Here is a 6,972-nt window from a genome sequence, read left to right on the forward strand (position 1 = left end):
TGTAAGATATAAACTTAGAAACTTACTAAATTCATCTATGAATTCTAATTTCTTATATTTTCTTATAGCTGAAGGTGTTTCCAGTAAAAACAAAAGAGGTCAAACGCAAATGCATAATGTACATGCACGAAAAGAGCGTAAACTGATCTTATTGAATAAGCTAAATCAACCGGTTGGTCCTACTGAAGACGTTGTGACAGAGTTAAGTAGCTTCCTAGGTACATTGGCAAGAAATGCTACTCTCTACCCATTTGATATATTTGATTGGAGGAGCATGGATACTAAAAAGGATTTATGGGATTATACTAAGGTTTGGAGTTTCCAGTTTTTAACTTCGATCTTGTAAAAATATTTTACTTCAATTGGCGAACTAAATGACACCAAATTGTAGGAGAAATACATTATTCCTGAAGCTGCAAAAGATTGGGCTTTGGTAACAATTCGAGAGGCTTGGAGAAGGCATAGACGTGACTTAAAGATAAATTATTACGATCCATATGACAATGATGAAATTCAAATGGCAAAAAAGCCTGGTCATATTCCAGAATGTCAGTATAGAGAGCTCCTTAAATATTGGAAGTCTGAGAAATTCAAGGTAAAATGTAGTTCAGAATCTCAAACATCCAGCTTATTCTTCTCCTGATCTCTTTTGTGATATAGTTGCTGCTGAAACTTTATTTTTCTTTAACTTTTCTTCTGCTATTCTCTTCTCTGTTGCAATGTTGTTGCAATTTGTTACTTCTTTCAGTGTGGTAGTCACAAATGTAACAGGATAAATTTTTTGACTATGATTGGATTAATTAGTTGTTATTTTTCTGCCCTTTCTTATAGGGAATAGCAAACACTTCAATAAAAAGAGTGGTTATCAGTAATTTTTTCATCTCTTATCTTGTTCCTATGATCCTAGCTATAGCTCACAATTGTCAAATTTGCATAGGATGTCTTCCTTTTCATTATTAAATTATGATTTGATACTGGTGTATGAAAAAGGTAATAGTATCGTCATCAGTAAGAAGATAGTTGGTGACTATTGTGTTCTGACTTGAAGAAGATAAATGATTGACCAAAAGGTGGTTGTAACTGTTATTATCTATGTTTATCACATTTCCTTTGACTAAAAGATATGCTAGTAAGTAAGAAATAAATAATCAGTGAATGAAGACAATCAAAGGATAATCAAACCAATATAACATGCAACTGCATTTTCATTGAGGGTGCAAGGCTTCCAAGAAAGTGAATCATCCTAATTTCTTTCCTGAAGGGGAATCAACTTTCTCTTCTGCTATTCTTTTTTTTAGAAGGTTAACTGAACTCTTCTGTTATTCTGTTATCTGTTTCATAAAGTTTTATTATCCTCAACATGTCAAACTCAATAATTTCATTTAGTAGTTGATAAGATACAAATGTAACAGGATAAAAAGTCACGTGTTCAACTCTTTACTCAAAAATAAAAAATCTTAAGAACTTATTTTATTAGTTAAGTTTGATCGCTGAAATTTGCATCAAGGTTCACTAAACTAAGTGCCCTTTTGGATAAACTTAGTTTGATCGTTGAAATCTACAGACTGGTTTTAGCTTCATATGACAGTAACGTTCGTACTTACAAAGCATATTCTTTAGTTGGATTTGTTAAAAAAGAATATTGAGACATTCACCTCGTCTAGTAATTTATGTAGCACCGATATGCCTTTGGTTAACATTATTGATTCATTTATTTGCAGAAAATGTCTGAAACAAATACTAAGAACCGGAAAAAGCTGATGAATCCACACACAGCAGGCAAAAAGAGTTTTGCTTTAATCCGCAGTAAATTGGTGTGTTCTCTTATTTATTATCTAGGCTTAACCTTTTATTTAAGAAATTCCTGATATCTATTTTTATGTGACTAGGAAAAAGAAAAGGAATCTGTATCTGCTAAGGAGCTCTTTGTGGTCACAAGAACAAGAAAACCTGATCGTTTGTACAAGGCATCGAATGAGAACACAACTAGTAAAATTGTACGAATATTGTCAATATAATTTTTTTATTAAGACAAATTATTTATTCTAAATTTTAATTTACAAGACTGCTGGTTGGATATGTTTTGTTAGGCTGAAATTGAGGAAATAGAAAAGCAAATGAGCACAAATGGTCAGCCTGTTGATGCATTTTCAGCTGTCATGGGTCCTGAACATCCGGGACGTCTAAGACTATATGGAGTAGGGGTTACAAAGACAACTCTGAAAAAGAAAGTTGACAATTCTGAACAAACTTTAAATGCAACAAATGATGTAGTGCAACAAATGCAAGAGAGGATGCAAAAAATGGAGAAACAAATGGAGGAACAAAGGAGAACTATGCGACAAGAAGTTATTGCTGATGTAGTTGCACAACTTCAACGTGCAGGATTAATTGATCCTAACATACTAGCAACATTGTCCGTTCCTTCACCAAGAGAAGCTACTTCTGCTCAAACAGCTGAGCAAGGTTAGTGTCGCTAAATCTCTGTTTAGACTATTTCTTCTTCTTCTACTACTACTGTATCTTTCTCTTGCATCTCTATTTCATTTCTCTGTTGCGACTCTACTTTCTCTTGACAGTAGAAAACATTAATACTCTTGGCTACACTTAAAGTGTATTTTCTGATTTCCTGGTGGACTAGTTTGTTAACTGAATTGATGGTGATTTGAGTTTTGTAAGCTAGCCCTCTTGATCATTGCCTAATGAATCTCGAGATAATTTCATAATTATATTATATTACACATACTTTTATAGCTTGAAAACTCTTTCCAGTGGTTTTTTTTTGAAATTATTGTATCCCCCAGCAAAGTTCTCTATTGTCGATTCTGTTTTCTCGTTATAGCATTTTAATGTTTGTTGGACTGCTGTAACATTTATGTTATAATGGACTATTGAGTATGGCCTTATCGATTTTATTATTACATATTTATTCTGATTGTGGCCTTGTCGGCCATTTAGTTAGCTGAGTATTTTCTAGGATCAACCTTGTCGGCTATGAGTTATTAAGTATGAGCTAACATCATTTTATATACCACTATTTTAGGAGATCTCCCATTTGTTATTTGTTCTGTCCATTTCAGTTCATTCTCTCAACATATAGGGCCTTTAGAAATGTTCAGCTATTGAAGTGTTAGTGATGCACTGATGCTATTCATGAAATATTGTAAATTGTACCGTGCTATTCTGTAACCATCTATCTTTTGTTGACCAACAAAGGGTTAAAAAATGGCTACAAACTGAATATTGTTGACGTGGACTAGATTTTTCAGCCTGTGAATGGCCTTCTATGATCTAACACCTCTTATGTTCCAGAAAAGTGCTTCTGTGTTGATTTTGGCCTGTGTTACCATTTTTTTGTGAATGGCCTGTGTTAGCAGACACCTCTTCTGAATGGCATGTGTTATCATATTTTGCTTTTTTTTTTAGAGGGTTGGTTTTGGCTTCTGTGTTTCCTCCCATTTTTCCTAACCCTACTTCTTCCCCTGCTTTTAGTGTCTGGCTAATCTGAATAAAATTTCCAGTAGCTGCAGTGTTGTAACAATTATCCTGTTTATGAAGATTAATTGTTTCTCCTCTCTGTGGACTGTTTTGATTGCTTTTGCAGCTGAGATTCCACCCCCCAATAGTATACTTACATTCTTCCGTCATTATAACGTAGTAGTCTTTTCATTTGAAGATGATTGCAAGCATTCCGTTGTGTTTTGAATGTCTTGCAATCACTGCTTCTCTTCCGTGGCGTACTTGGTTAACATGCTAGTCATTATAGGCAAGACAATGACATTGGAGATATGGATGGCAGGTATTGACTATGTTTTTAATGATGGGGGTTAATAAGGATGAAAATTTCATCCTTGTACAAAAAGTGTCGTATACATAGACAATAAGTTTGGATGTAGCTCGAAGATAGACTCACATCTGAGATAACATGTCCCTGAAGGGTATAAAAATAACTGAAAATAAAAGTGCATAAATACATGTTAGAAACTGTTGCACAACTCTTGCTGGCTTTGCTCTTTCAATCTGTTAATAGTTGGCTTTGCTGTTTCAATCTTGCTGCACAACTCTTTCCAACTTCCTCTGAAATTAAGATATGGAAAGTGTTTGTTAAGAATTAGAATCATCAATCTTTTTACCTGTTCCGCAACTCTGTAAGTAGAAACCTTTGAGCCTTCAAATCTCGTACATATCAAACAGGCTGGTCTAGTCTTCCAAATCTCCCAGCTCAAAACTGTAGGGAGGCATTCTAAGACATGAGGAAGTACATATCACTTAACAGGCTGGTCTATTAAACACTATATGGTAGTTGCGCAGACCAGTGAAGAAAAGCCAGCCATGTTTTGTACTTGAATAGTGACTCTAGCTGCTATAATTCCCAGAAGCAATATGCAAATATCTCTTGTAACTATGCGATTTTCTTAATTTCATTTAAATCTTATTGAATTTTATGCATGTTGTAGGTATTGAGTGATAACTTTAAAATATATCACTGAAGTCATTGAACTTTTGCAACAAAATTGCTAAATTATTTTGTATTTTCATTAATTGTATGTAGGTGATGATATCGAAGGAGATGAAAGCAGTACTGAAGACTTGACATAGGAGCTAAACTGAGTTGATGTTAACTTTACTTAGGTTTTGGAAGTCTGTTATTTTTGAAGATTGTGTGGTGCATCTGTACATTTCACCCTTTTTGAATGGCTGAAAATGTTTATGTATTTTGCTTATATCGTTACTACGTACCCAATTGCCACCATGGATGTTAGATTATAATTTGGGTAATGAAATATAACTTCTTCCATGATCTTTTTGTGTATTTTATGCTATAAAAGTATTGCAATGACTCAATTATAATAATATATGTGAAATCCATAGTATAAATATGTTGGGATAGCCTAATATTAATCGTTGCAATAGCTTGATATTAATTGTTGCAGAAAAAAAACAATTGTTGCATTAAACTGTAATAACTGTAGCAATAGACATTGAGCAACAATTATAATAGCTTAAAACTGATGCATTACCATATAATAACTGTTGCAATAGAATGAAATAGTTGTTAAAATAATCGTAGCAACAGCCTATAAAGAACTGTTGCATAAAAATTTATCGCGACGGTACATAACCCGTACCAATAGGGGTGTTAACCGTCGGCAATGGACTGGAAATAAATGTGGCATAAAACTTTAGTGTGACGGTTTATAACGTACCAATACAGCTATAACCGTTGGCAATTAATTAATCCGAAAACCGTTGCAATAGGGCCATCTACTGCTACAATTATTGTAACCGTCGGACACAACCGTCGCACTAGATCTATTGCTACGCCTTCTGTTGTAGCGGTTGGCTAAACCGTGGCCTTAGAGATACAGCAACGGTAGCTAAGCCTATTGCTACGGTAACTTAACCGTGCCATTAGATCATATTTCTAGTAGTGAAAGAAAGCAACTCTTATTCGGATCAACTCGTCTGAACTAAAATTAACTAAGAACAAGCTATAAAAAAAATAAGAAACAAAGAAATCTAATTCTCATGCTAGCATATGCGGAATTCAAACAACAACTTTTACGAATAGTTCAACGGAATGCTCATACATGTGGTTCACTAGATACAAAAAGATATCATCAATATGCTTTCACATCCAAATTATACATCTTTTTTTTTTTAAACTCAAAGCTGATTAGATTAATGCCAAAAGAAGCTTAAAGTTGAAATAGTTGTAAAAAAAATATATTTAAAAATGACTTAATGCTACAGAAGATAACTCAAGTGATTACAAATTTGAATAAACTACCAATCTGGATGAACAACTTAACAAGAGAACATAATCATATTGTAATGAAATATAAGGATATTCAATCATTTTCACATAGATTTAATGTATACACAAGTCATCTGGACAACTACACGTCAACAATATCAAAGACCTGATCACTGAATCAAGATAGACACATATGCGACCTATTTATGATAACATTAACACCCAAAACAGTGGCGAAATTGACCTGGGCAGCTTATATGTTTATGGATTGGAGCCAAACCAATATGAAACCATTTCTAATTCTTTAACAACAAGCAGGACAGTGGAGAACTAACAGTATAGTTTACATTTAATCAAGAAAACAAACGAATGAAACATGAAGTAAACGAAGGCATAAGAAGTTGCAAGCTGGTTGGAAACCGTCGTTTAAAAAAATATCAATGAAGAGGCAAACCAATAACTATTTCCCTTTTTTAGGATCAAAACAATACTCCATTATGGCGAAACAAATGTTAGGGACAACAATACAACAATGACAAATGAAACTAGGAGCTAAAGATGATAAGAATCTACGCAACTCCTTAAGTTCAAACTAAACAAATTCCTTTATGCTTATGCAAAGACACAGTGATCCAACCTAGATGAGAACAACTTAAACTAAACGAGCATAACAAGGGGATGAAGCTCATACAGATCCGAAAAAAAAAAGAACTTTGAACAGCCCACGAACTTAAGAAAGTAACAAGTTACGAGGGCATATGCGGCAATCCAAAACAAGATTAACACTAAGAAAATTCATAGATTTAGAGCTTATTTCAAAACAGTAGATGCTGAAATGGACTCGAAACCGTATAAAAAAAAACAAGTTATTAGCGAATTAGAACTCCGACAAACATTTGACTACGAAGAAGCGAGAGCAAAGAACCATCGATAAAGAAAAACACTGAAAAAGAAAAGGCTCTGAGAGCAGTAGCTCTTAACAGAGAACATGAATTAATACATTTACATTTTCTCAGAAGCATTAACATGAATTTCGACGCCTATTATTGAACAAATATGATGACTAAACTCGAGATGAACATTTATGGATGATTCAGATGAGTAACAAGACTATAATCAAATAAGCTAAGCTGATTTATGACTATAACAGTAAAATACTAACATAAGAAATAAAGGAAAATTGCTAGATAATACTCGTCAACCATATTCTAACC

The sequence above is a fragment of the Solanum tuberosum genome, unplaced genomic scaffold (genome assembly GCF_000226075.1).
Source record: "Solanum tuberosum cultivar DM 1-3 516 R44 unplaced genomic scaffold, SolTub_3.0 scf00391, whole genome shotgun sequence".
Classification (NCBI taxonomy): Eukaryota; Viridiplantae; Streptophyta; class Magnoliopsida; order Solanales; family Solanaceae; genus Solanum; species Solanum tuberosum.